General features: G+C 45.2%; 1 long non-coding RNA gene across 1 annotated transcript; it reads left to right on the top strand.

The window, feature by feature from the left end:
- The first annotated feature begins 2,982 nt into the window (after positions 1–2,982).
- Positions 2,983–9,068, top strand: LOC137205045 (uncharacterized). The gene is made up of 3 exons (XR_010933975.1): positions 2,983–3,072; positions 7,552–7,726; positions 8,051–9,068. It is a non-coding gene; the product is annotated as an uncharacterized lncRNA (long non-coding RNA).
- The last annotated feature ends 3,086 nt before the right edge of the window (positions 9,069–12,154 follow it).

Genomic DNA, 12,154 nt, shown 5'->3' with positions numbered 1-12,154 from the left:
GCTTCATTGCTAATGTTTTTTTTAATAATTATTACGTGGAGAAAATTGGTGAAGAAATTGGGGGAAGGGTCAGGGTGACTGAGAAAAAATTAAAGAATTGCATTAAGAAGCAAGGCAAGCAGAGGTGAGGCCATGCAGACAAACGGTCTTTTTAGGGCAGCACACAGTAAAGCGTGGAGGACTTCAGGGTAAGGAGCAAAGAAAGCTCCCACCCGGGCAGCTTCACCCAAAGCCTGGCCGGCCCCAACTTCAATGATGAGGCTGTTTGGACTAGCCCGAGGCCAGTAGCAGAGACTGATGTAACAAATCAAAAAAGTCTTGGCTTCTCTGTCTCCCTCAAAGAAAATATGAGGCTTCCTACACATCGTAATTTTTGTGGCCATGGAGTAATTTTGTGCAGGTGCTGGGTTGTGGTTACCACCAAAGAAATGTGTGTTTCCTAATAGGAAATGAATTAAAATGTCAATTAAAAAAAAAAAACCATCCTTCCCCCACTCCAAAAACACACACACACTGAACCTTGAAACAAACCAATACTATTTTTTTCATGATCTTGTAATATCAACAGACTTCCCCCCCTCAAAAAAAGAGTACATAGTGAATTAGAAGCAAATCTACGTATTTTCTGAAACTGCTGAAGTATCACACACTCAGAATAGGAAGATGCTTTTCAAAGCAGGTTTGAAGCAAACAAAGATTGCATTTGGTTCAAGATGTGTTTCATAAAATATACTTCTATGCTATTTTGAGGAGATAACTAAAATTTTGTCAATTAAATCCTTATAGAAAGCAGAATATACATACCTAGGATGAGGAATTGGCTAAGTGTTAAAACCTATATTATCTGTGAAACAGACTGGCTTTTGGCAAGCTAGATCAGTGGGTAGAGCTTACAGAGCAGCAGAGCCAACATTAGGGCTGTGAGGGCGACAAGGGCCGACCCATCACTGTTTTGTTTGTGACCCTGAGCCAAAGGACCACCAGGGAGACCAGGATTGTGCTTCCCGTGAGATGGAGCTGATATGAGTGTTTTTTTTCAAAGCACATAATCCATCCCACAGTACAGAGCCTGCTGGGTTCCCCAGCAGCCTAGAAGGTTGCAATGTTCTCTGCTCATCAGAGTCACCGGGGAGATTTTTAACTCTACAGACATTCAGGCCTCACCCAGAGATCCAGACCCAATGGCTGGAAGCTGCTGTGCGGCTCTGGAGTCGGTGGTTATAAAAGTCCTCCGGGGGTTCCCATACGAAGTCACCACCAGAGCCCCGCCTTCGCCCTTCCGAGCTCGTGGGTGAGTCCCCTCCTCCCATTACATTTCTTCCTGGGTCAGGGAATGCTGCTACTACCCCCTCCTCCAAGTGTCTGCAGATGGCGTAACGCCCAGTCACACTGAAAGCTAAGAGAGACAGGCGTTGTCTCTAAGCGAAGAGTGATGTGATCTGACTTGTATTTTAGGAGCACGACCATGTAGGCAGGATGGCGGAAGGAAAGAAGAGGGGGAGCCTGAGGGCAAGGAGACGAGTGGGCACGTGACCAAAGTCGGCTATCAGGGCCATGGGAGAGGGGGCCGGGGATCGGAGCACATGAGAAGGTGTCTGAGATTGAACCAAGAAATGTGTTGACTGTGTCTGGAAGCGGGAGGGCAAGGAAGGGACCGAGGGTAAAAATACAAGATGGGAAAACGAGGTTAAGAGCGCCAAGATTAACTAAGAAGAAGACTAACTGATTTGGAGAAGGAGAAGAAGCATCCTTCCGCCTGGAGGGTTTGCCCTCCTTTCTCATCCATGGTCTTGGAACAGCTGCATTACACCTGGTGTTCTGGACTTGGATTGCAATAATCTGTGTTTGTGTCTAGACTGTGAGCTGCTGAAGGGCAGGAACTGGTATTGTTCATCTTTTTTTTTTTTTTTTTTAGTCTCAGCACCTAGCACGGTAAACATGAAATAGGCACACAATACATTTTTGCTAAAAAGATGAGTGACATAATGGAATTGGGAAGAGCTTCACTGGGAAATCTCCCTGTTATCAAGCCAGCTTTATGACAAAGACGGTTTCACGTAAACAGGAGCCAAAAAGTCTTATTCACCTGGGCTGCAAATGGCTTACATGGCGCGATAATTCCAGCAACATCCTTTGGGAGGAAGTGTTAATGAGGAAAGGGTTTTTCAGCTTGAGTCATCATGTTTTGGTGCACTGTGTGTTTTCCAGGGCTGGCAGCCTCTGACAAAAGTTCTTGTCCCTGGGAGGCGCCATCTTTCTGGACGTGGGAGAGGAGGCTGGGGACGGGAAGGGGACGCGGGGTGGGGCTGAGACCAGAGGCTGCGTCTGTCCTTTGTCACAGACACAGTCGGGGTCGGGGTGGAGGTGGTGGGGGGATATGGCAGGGCAAGAAGTGAACTTGACCAGCCCAATCTGGGGAAACGGGGGGTCGCCACGCAGCTCAGCCACAGAGAAAACCCTGAGTGGGATGCGTGACAGTGGCGACAGCTACAGAAGCAGTAATTTCCAAGAGCACAGGGCAACAGAGTCTATGGCTGTGTTGGAACGGCTGTTCTTTGCTCTCAGATCTCCCTGCAATACCCGTTTCTTTTCCCCAGTTCCCTGAAATGACACACCGAATGTGGTTAATTAATCAGTCAATCAATAGCCAGTAATATTCAGACACCTGCTAGATGCCCACCAGAGAGGAATCCACCAGCGTGCAAACCGGGGAGCAACCCAGGCCGGGGCACGTCTGACCCCAAATGTGCCTCAGGCAGCATTTAACCTGATGCTCCACCCCCACCCTCCATACAGATGCTTTCTAAGTAGTTTGATCCCTCCTGTACCAAGAAATTGATCATGTAAGCTACAGTTCTCTTTTTCACATAAAATCTCCCTGTGTGACCTTTTATTTTGAGCCTTCTCCCTCTCTCCACCGTCACCAGCCCACGCCAACCCCCAAGGGGGACAGGACCGCATTGCCAATTAGAAGTATGAGAGCCAGACTTCTCTGTCTGCAGTGCTGTGAAGGCTTCATTTTCACATTTCTCTTTGGCTGGACGTGTTAACTCCCAGTTTCAGGAGTTCAGGGTGAGTTTTCCTTTCCTTCTCTATGAAATTCAGTGTAAGTTGGGACTCACTTTCCCTGCCCTGCAGTTTTTTCTCTTCCGTTTCTTATTTCCTTCATACCAGACGTCAGCAAAATTCTGTGCTGGGCAGTGTCTATGCGTGCTCTTGTTGACAGTTTGGGAGGGTAAGACAGAAAGAAAGAGGAAGAAGAGAAATAAAGAAGAGACCCACAGGGAAAACGACTGCTGAGGCCAAAGGGGGTTCTCAAAATGGTTTTGGAAACAACTCACTGCCTCCTGTTGTCTGCCTGGGGCTTTTGTTTTCAGTGCCTTGAACTCAGTCGCCACTTTATTTACTCGGTTCTGTGAGCCTGATTTAGCTTTAAAATTACCTGATACATGTCTAAGCATACTCCTTACCAAGGCATCCATCGTGGAAATGAAGCTGCCTTACAAGAAAGCACAACTAAAACGGAAGGGACGAGTGCAAGCTATGAGACAGGAAAATATTAACATATAAATATTCAGAGCCTTATACTCTACCCCACTCGAAAGAGCTCTGGGCTTTTTCTATGTGCATAACAGAGGCTGTCAGAGGAGGACCTGGAAGCCTGTCCAGGTTTGCTTTAAAAAGAGCAGAGAGGGCTTCCCTGGTGGCACAGTGGTTGAGAGTCCCCTGCCGATGCAGGGGATGCGGGTTCGTGCCCCGGTCTGGGAAGATCCCACATGCCGCGGAGCGGCTGCGCCCGTGAGCCACGGCCGCTGAGCCTGCGCGTCTGGAGCCTGTGCTCCGCAACGGGAGAGGCCACAACAGTGAGGGGCCCGCGTACCGCAAAAGAGTAAATAAATAAATAAATAATAATAATAAAAAGAGCAGAGAATAGGTATCTAAAGGCACAAGGAGTAAGGGACCCAAGCAGTAGTTAGTAGCATAACTGGGGAAAGAGAGATACTGGGGAGATGCTGCTGTACTGGGGGGAATGGAGAAAAAAGAGAATTTTTAGGAATTTTCTGTGCCTTATGACTATAACCTGTCTTCAGCATTTTCTCAATAATGCAGTGAAGATTCCAGTTACTTTTAAGTATTTTGGGGTAATAGTCAGGTTTTACTCCATGCTGAGAAAGGGCCATGCGGCGGCTCGTCTTTATGTAGGTTACAGACAGGTGTGTCTGACAGCACTGCAGAAACTAAGCTTGAGGAAGAGCTGGCAAGGAAAGTGGTTGGTCGAGAAGTGGTGTTCCGGACAAAAAAAAGCAGGGGAAATAAGACTCTCATAATGGTTTGAAGAAGTTAGTCTCAATTTTTCTACCAGACAGGCCTTAAATACTAAACTGGCATTTACGGGGTAATGATAATCATGTAAGAGCCCCAGGGCCCCGGACCTCCTCACGGTAAAACAACCTCCTTGTAAATGTTAGTTTGTGGTTTCCTCTGTGGCCAAAGCAGCAATGCTGACACCCACCATCCCGATCGCAGGCTAATTAGAGACGCCACAGGAATGAGGCCAGGACTGGTCTGCTGGAAAGGCTATTAACCACGCTTCACAGGAGATTAGGGGCCTCCTGTCTGCTCTCTCCTGGCAGTTTGTCTGGACGTATTATCCACCCTCTGGGGGGCTAAAGGGAACCTGTGAGAGACCAGGCCCCCTCCCTTAGGTTTTATTAAAATTATTAACAAATTACCGTAGGTGAGAAGTCACTTTATAGAAAAAAGAAGTGATCAGTTCCCCGAAATCACCTTTCAGGATATTTGAGAAGAGAACTGTCCGGGAGTCGCAGAGGAGGTGTGGGCAGGATGCTCCCCAGCCCCAATCCACAGCTCCAACTCCCTGGTTTTGAAAGGTGCACACCTGGGGCTGTACTGGGGTCCATGGGGACCAAAAAGGCTGCCCCCCCCCCCCCAGGCAGGGAGCTGTGGAAGCGCCAGGCTGGGCAGAGGGCGTGACCCAGAACATACAGGCTGCAACTCTCACTGCCCGCCTCTCCTCAAGAAGGAAGTGGGAACTCCTCCACTCTACGGGGTGTCATTTTGTCAAAACAGCCACAGCAGTCATACCCCGCACTAATCTCAGCCCCAAGAATGACACAGGGAGCCTTGAATTTTCACTGAGGTCCAGGATCAAGTCTTGTTGCCCGGTATTCAGAATTAGATAATCACCATGATCTTTGTTAAACTCTGTGAAATAAATAGCATAAACAAAAGAGGAGAAACATAGCTCGTGTCTACATTAGAGCTGTTCCTATTTTCTCTATCAAATAAAACTTTTCTATTTTCCAATTTTCAGCCACCATCTAACTTTAACAATCAGAAAATATCTCTTTAATTGTGAAAATAATTACAAGTCCTTGCTCTGCCCCTAATTATCCCAGAGAAATAACATCTCGAAGCCTTGGTTTTCTCATCTGCAAAATGAGAAGGCTGTGTGTGTGACTTGCCCACGAAGGTCCCATTCAGTACCAATACTCTGGAAATCTGTGAGAAATTTGATTAGAAGTTACACTAATTTAGCCCCAAGAGAGTACAGTCCTTACAAAACTGTTAGGAGTTCCAGTTATTTGTATCTAACTTGACAGAACAAAATTAAACTTGGCTTGCCATAAGGGAAAATCATCATCTAGACAAATTCTATTTTCTCTTTTGGAGGACTTAATGGTCCAATCGTTTATCAGATTTTGTTAAGGGCTTATTATGTGCCAGGAACTCTGCCAACCATTGTTATAATCTTCACAACAGGGCCCGCTTCTATGGGTTTGGTGCATTAGTTAAGGTAATGCTAGCTGCTATAACAGATGAACCCCCAGCTATCAGTGGCTTACTACAAGAGACGTTCGTTTCTCACTCGCTTGAAGCCCCAAATGGATGTTCCTAATTGGGGTGGAGGGAAAATGCTCTTCCAAGTAATGATTCAGGAGCTAAGGCTCCCCCATCTTGCGTTTCTGCTGCCTTCAAGACATGGCTTATTGGTCACTGTTCTCAACTACCTTAATCTGGCAGAGGGGTGAAAAGCATGGAGGTTTTCTTCAGAACCAGCATTGTAAACGGTCCTCATAACTCCTGCTTGTATTGCATTAGCTCTCCTCAGTCACGTGACCATGCATCGCTACAGGGGAGGCTGTTTGCCCAGAGGAACAGTTTGGTCATCAGCTGTCAGTCTTTGCCTCAACAGGTGTTATCTCCATTTTGAAGATGAGGAACCTGAGTCTCAGCTAGTAAGTGGCAACTTCAAATTTTAAACCCGAGACCCTTGACTGCAATGCAAATGCCACATTCACATAAACAGCAAATGCACTATACTTGTGAATGCTGTGATAGTGAAACGGGAAGAGAAAATGACAGAGGAGCTTGCTGGGGAGGGAGATTAACCTTGCCTATTGGAGGATGTGAGGGACAGAGGACAAGAGAAGTTAAGTAAACCGCTAAGACCAGCCAACCAGGCAATGGCTAAGCTGGGACCCCAAGCCCAAAGCCCTCTTTCTGCTATGCTGCCAGGTTGCCTTACATTCCATCCTGAAGGATGAAAAGGTGTTTGTGGGCCCACAGGCAGAGGCACGGCACTGCAGGCAGATGGAATGGCATGGATAAAAGTCTGCAGGTAAGATAAAGCCTCCAGAGACAGAGCAAGTCACTTCATGTGGTCAGCTATCTGTTACTAAAGCAATCAAATTATCTATAGCCAGCCCGAAAGTAGATGATGTCTGTGGAATATTATTCCTTGGAGAGCCCAATTGTTATATTGCCTGTCATTTTTTATTTTTGCATGAAAGTGAACTTTATGGTTTTATGGTAATAAAATCCTTTCGTTTATACTGTGTTCCTACCCACAAAGCTTTCACTAAGATATACTCTTTTATGTTACAGCTATCTACTTTGATTAAAGCAGTTACAGATTCATCTAATTCCACATTCGAATAACTGCCCTGATCAATCTTTATTTTCCATACTTTCCCTTTTGATCCATTATCTCATTTCTCCAAAATGGCTCTAGGATCATTTGCAATGGCTGGCATTTTGCTCTATGTATAGGTGCTGACCTATACGTTTAATAGTTGTGCAAATCAACCTGGCTTAATCTGTGTTATTCATCATTATTTGCAGCCTGATTAAAGTCATGAATCTCTGAAGTATAACTATGTTTTCAAGATTGTCATCTAAATTATGTAAATAACTAGCCCCATAATTAGCTCTCTTTTGATGAACTTCCCTTCAGGTTCAAAGTGTGTTCATCTATATTTATCACGTTCAAGGTGTGTGTATCTCCCAGACAGGCCAACCTGTGCAGGTGGTGAGCCTCTCGGAGAAGAGCCATGTCAGCATCCTGACCAGTATGGCCTGCTCACGACCCCTTCTCTTCACGCTCAACTCACATGCTTGCCAGTCCTCAAGTCTGGAAGATTCTTTAAGGCATGCAAATTGCTGAATTTTTATTTCTCCTAACTACTTTTCAGGATCTTAAGGATAACCACCATGTTTCTTTTTCCACATTCTTTCTATCTCTGCCAGGGTTAACTTTTCAGATCCTTCTGGAGAAATTCTTCGTATTTTTCACCTTCACTCGGAGATAAAAAGACAACTAAGCGGGGATTCCCTGGTGGCGCAGTGGTTGAGAATCTGCCTGCCAATACAGGGACACGGGTTCAAGCCCTGGTCCAGGAGGATCCCACATGCTGCGGAGCAGGTAAGCCCATGCACCACGACTACTGAGCCTGTGCTCTAGAGCCCGCGAGCCACAACTACTGAGCCCATATGCCACGGCTGCTGAAGCCTGTACGCCTAGAGCCTGTGCTCCACAGCAGGAGAGGCCCTCGCAATGAGAGGCCCGCGCGCCGCAACACAGAGTAGCCACCGCTCCAGGGAACTAGAGAAAGTCCGCGCACAGCAACAAAGACCCAATGCAGACAAAAATTTTTTTTATTAAAAAAAAAATTTTTAAATCATTATTAAAAAAAAAAAAAGACAACTAAGCAACTTCCCTTTAATAATCAGGGACTCTTCTTTCCAGCAGGATGAGAGTTAAGGCTTCCGGGCTGACCTTTGGAAGGACCAGGTCGTTGGTACTGTTCTTGGCAGCATCCCTGTGGAATGAGCACGTGTAACCTGGGTTTGAATCCTGTCTCTGCCACCTGTGAACGGCATGACAGTTCATCTCTCTGAACATCAGGTTCCTCATCGGGAAAATGGGATAATTATATTCACCTTCCAGAGTTGCCGTGAGAACTAAGGCAGGTTAATGTATGTCACATGCCCTGGCAGTGTCCCCCCAGGGAAGCAGTGTTATACAACGGTTACACACCCAGGTCCTAGACCAGAATCCCACTCCACTACTTTCAGTGACCTTGAATAGCTTAATTAATTCTTCTGGGTCTCAGTTTCTTCACCTCTAAAATGGGCATAGTGATAGCATCTATCTCATCAAGTTGTTTTGAGAATTAAACATGGACACTTTTCATCCCCACAAAGCACTCTCTGAGGCCCAGGACAGATCAGCCATATTGAACTCCATGACACTGTCCACTAAGTGCTAGCCTGAGTGTGTGATGGGAAGGTGTCTGCCCCGGCAAAATTCTCCTGCCAAAGAACTGCCATGTAGCTCACGCTACACTGCCATGTAGCGACTGGCTCCACAGCTGAGAGGACAGGAACCCTGGGGTGATGATTAGACAATTGGACCAGAGAGGAAACCAAGGAATGCTTCCTGGAAGAAGAGAATCTTGAGCTGGACTTAAAAGCAAAATTAAAAGCACCTAAGGGGGAAGAGAAGTTACTGGGTCAGAGGAAGGGGCTCTATCCATATTGGCTGTTAGGTTTTCAAGCCAAATATCTCACATTCAAGAATGGAGCTCTATAAATCCATAAAGATAGAAAGTAGATTAGTGGTTGCCAGGGACGGGAAATGGGGCGTGAAAGCTTATGCGTGTGGAGTTTCTTTGGGAGGGTAATGAAAATGTTCTAAAATTAAATAGTGGTAGTGGTTGTACAACTCTGCGAATATACTAAAAACCAGCGAACTGCATACTTTAAAAGGATGGACGTTATGGTATGTGAATTATATCTCAATAAAGTTGTTATTCTTCTAAAGTTGTTTTTCTTCTAAAATAGAAGAAAAATGGAGTCCTAATAAGATCCTATCGTGGAGAGGTCTCTCTGTTCTGCCAGTCACCCTCAGGTCTTGGGAACTGCCAGGAAGCAGATGTGCTCTTGATACAGTGCCACAAACCATGAGGACATGCACAAGTATTCACTAATGATAACATTGTTTCATCTATAGCTCAGTAATTTTCAGCCGTGTGTGATTTTGTCCCAAGGGACATTTGGCAGTGTCTGGAGACATCTTTGGTTGTCATAACTTGGGGGTTGGGGGATGCTACTGGCATCTAATGGTAGTGGCCAGGGATGCAGCTAAACATCCTACAGTGTACAAGACAGCACACCACAACAAAGAATAATGACCTAAAATGGTACAGATGAACCAGTCTGCAGGGCAGAAACAGAGACACAGATGCAGAGGACAAATGTATGGACACCAAGGGGGTGGTGGTGGGATGAACTGGGAGACTGGGATTGACATCTATACACTAATATGTATAAAATAGATAACTAATAAGAACCTGCTGTATAAAAAGAATAAATAAAATTAAATTCAAAAATTAAAAAAAAAAAAAAAGAAGAATGATCTAGCCCAAAATGTCAATAGTGCCAAGGTTGAGAAGCCAGATGAATCTAACCAAAATTCTATAGATTCCTCTTACCATCTCTTTCTTAATGTAAGTGTTTTTTTTTTTAAGATACAGAAATGAATATCTAAAACAAAAAGTTCTCTCTCCAAAGAATTTTTCCCTGTATATGATTGTAGCAATAATATTCCAGTTTCAATTTGTTCCAGATTCATAAGGAAAACGGGCTTTTCCTGTAATTTCCTGGTTTATTCCTCTCTTGACAGCAAAACTAGGTAATATCTTTACAGGAATATGGTCTTTTCACTGAATTAGAAAGTTTGTATGTTCGATTCAATTATTTTCTCACGTTTCCTAGGTATTTCTCTGGGCACAAAAACACTTTTACTTAACAACAGCAACAAAATATTGCATTTCCCTTTAAAATGAAATTTTAGAAGAAAAATTGGGAAAACGGAAGTGTGTGTTCATCCTGAGAGGGATGTCAGAAGCAGCTGGGTGGAGGGAGAGGCGCAGAAGCTCCGTGTCAGACCGAGTTTGATTCAGCCGAGTGGCCTTGGGCGGATCACTGTTCTGCTAAACCTCAGTTTCCTCTCCTATAAATCAGAGATGGAACGCCCACCCTTCCGGGTTAGTGTGAGGCAGATGAGATCATGCATTGCGGCACTAAGCCCATGCTCAGGGATGCCCCTGTGCCCCAGAGCAGCCCTTGCCTTGGGCCAGTCTGGACCACCACCGCCCCAACACACACCACTACCCACCCACGCACCCTCACATCAGTAAATACAGGACCCATCGCTCCTTAGCCGGCACTGGTGGTAGTTTCTAGAAATGGCACCGAGGAAACAGGTTTGCCACCAGCCATGACTTGGTCTGTTGCCAGGCCTGGAGTAGGGGTGGTAGGGGACAGCTCCTGTTACCTCCAAGGCGTGGTGTCTGGGGACGCTGCAACAGCCATCCCTTCTCTGTGGTCAGGCAGGAATCCATGTCTGCTCTGAACTCACAGGCATTGCGTCTCTCAAGATCTTCATTCGGACGCCAGGTGTGCTGGGGAATGCCTTCGGAGGGGTCCATTAACCTTGTAGAGCACCTGCCAAGGGCTTGCACTACGCTAGGCACTTCACACCATCGTCTCACGTGACTCTCTGCAGTAAGTAACCATGGTCACGATCATGACCTTTAATGATTGCTTGATTACGTGCTCAGCGCTTCACATGTACTGACTCATTTTAATTTTATAACAAGCATATGTAGCAGCTATTATCCCCATCTTACACGTGAGAAAAATGAGGCACAAATGGGTGAAAGAATTTGCCCAGCAACACAGGAGATGTGAGTCAGACTTGCACTTTGTACACCAAGGGATTTGACACCACACCAGGAGCATCTATTTCCGTCACCCTGACGCACCTTACTCTGAACCGGCTCCTTTCTGTTTAACCTACTTCCAAGGTGGGAGCTAGAATTATCCTCCTTTGACTTGTTAGCACAGGTGGAGTACTGTCCACAGTTCTAATGTTTCAGGACTAAGTCTGCCTGCCTCTAGTTGGACTGTGGATGCCAGGAGTTAAGTGTAGGGGCTTAAACTCAGATGCCAAATCCAACTTAAGTCAAAAGCATACATTTCAAAATTGGATAGTACTATAGTCTCAGCCTTCAAAGTACTTTTAATTTTATTTTATTTTTTTAAAAATAAATTCTTCAGTACATTTTATTATAGATTTATAAATCCTACATCCATTAAAATTGATGATGCAACAATGACATCCTGGGTGCAATACTGTTAACTATAATTTAAGAAAGGTGATATTTCAAAATTTAACCAGTCAAATTACCAATCACCTATTTTTTGACATCAAAGTACTTTTAATTTTAAATGAAGCAGTCATACTGCTTTTCCATTCTCCTTGGGGTACAGAAACTTTTATAGTCCTTCATGAGCCAGTTTACCTCTAGGTTAAAAGAATCTGCAGTACCTTTCTCTGCATATCACTAGAGCCTTTGAGTGTCCTGATCTGTATCCCACGACCCCAGGAGAGTTCTAAACCTAGGTCTGTATTCAAGTGGACCCAGGGGCTCTGTTCTACTTGGAGCGATTCTTTTCCCTTCCAGTAAGTCGTGTTTTCATGGAGAGTCCTAGATCCAATTTGGCACCTCTGTACACCCCAGGCCAAGAAAGGACCACACCTTTTAGGAGAGCTCTGGGCTATAATCAATTCCCACACTCAACACAGTCCAGACCCTGAACCCAGAAATGACCTTTGGGAAAATGGAATGTAGGTAATGGGATGCACCCAATATTTTATCACATGTCACAGGAGTAAAAATAAGCACAGTAAATGAAACATCACTGATGAATCATCATCAGAGGTCCACCCCAAACGACATCCTCCCTCTGCTTAGAATGACTGTTCCATTTTCCTCCCATCTTC

The sequence above is a fragment of the Pseudorca crassidens genome, chromosome 13, assembly GCF_039906515.1.
Source record: "Pseudorca crassidens isolate mPseCra1 chromosome 13, mPseCra1.hap1, whole genome shotgun sequence".
NCBI classification, from domain to species: Eukaryota; Metazoa; Chordata; class Mammalia; order Artiodactyla; family Delphinidae; genus Pseudorca; species Pseudorca crassidens.
This window is presented reverse-complemented; position numbering and strand designations above follow the sequence as displayed.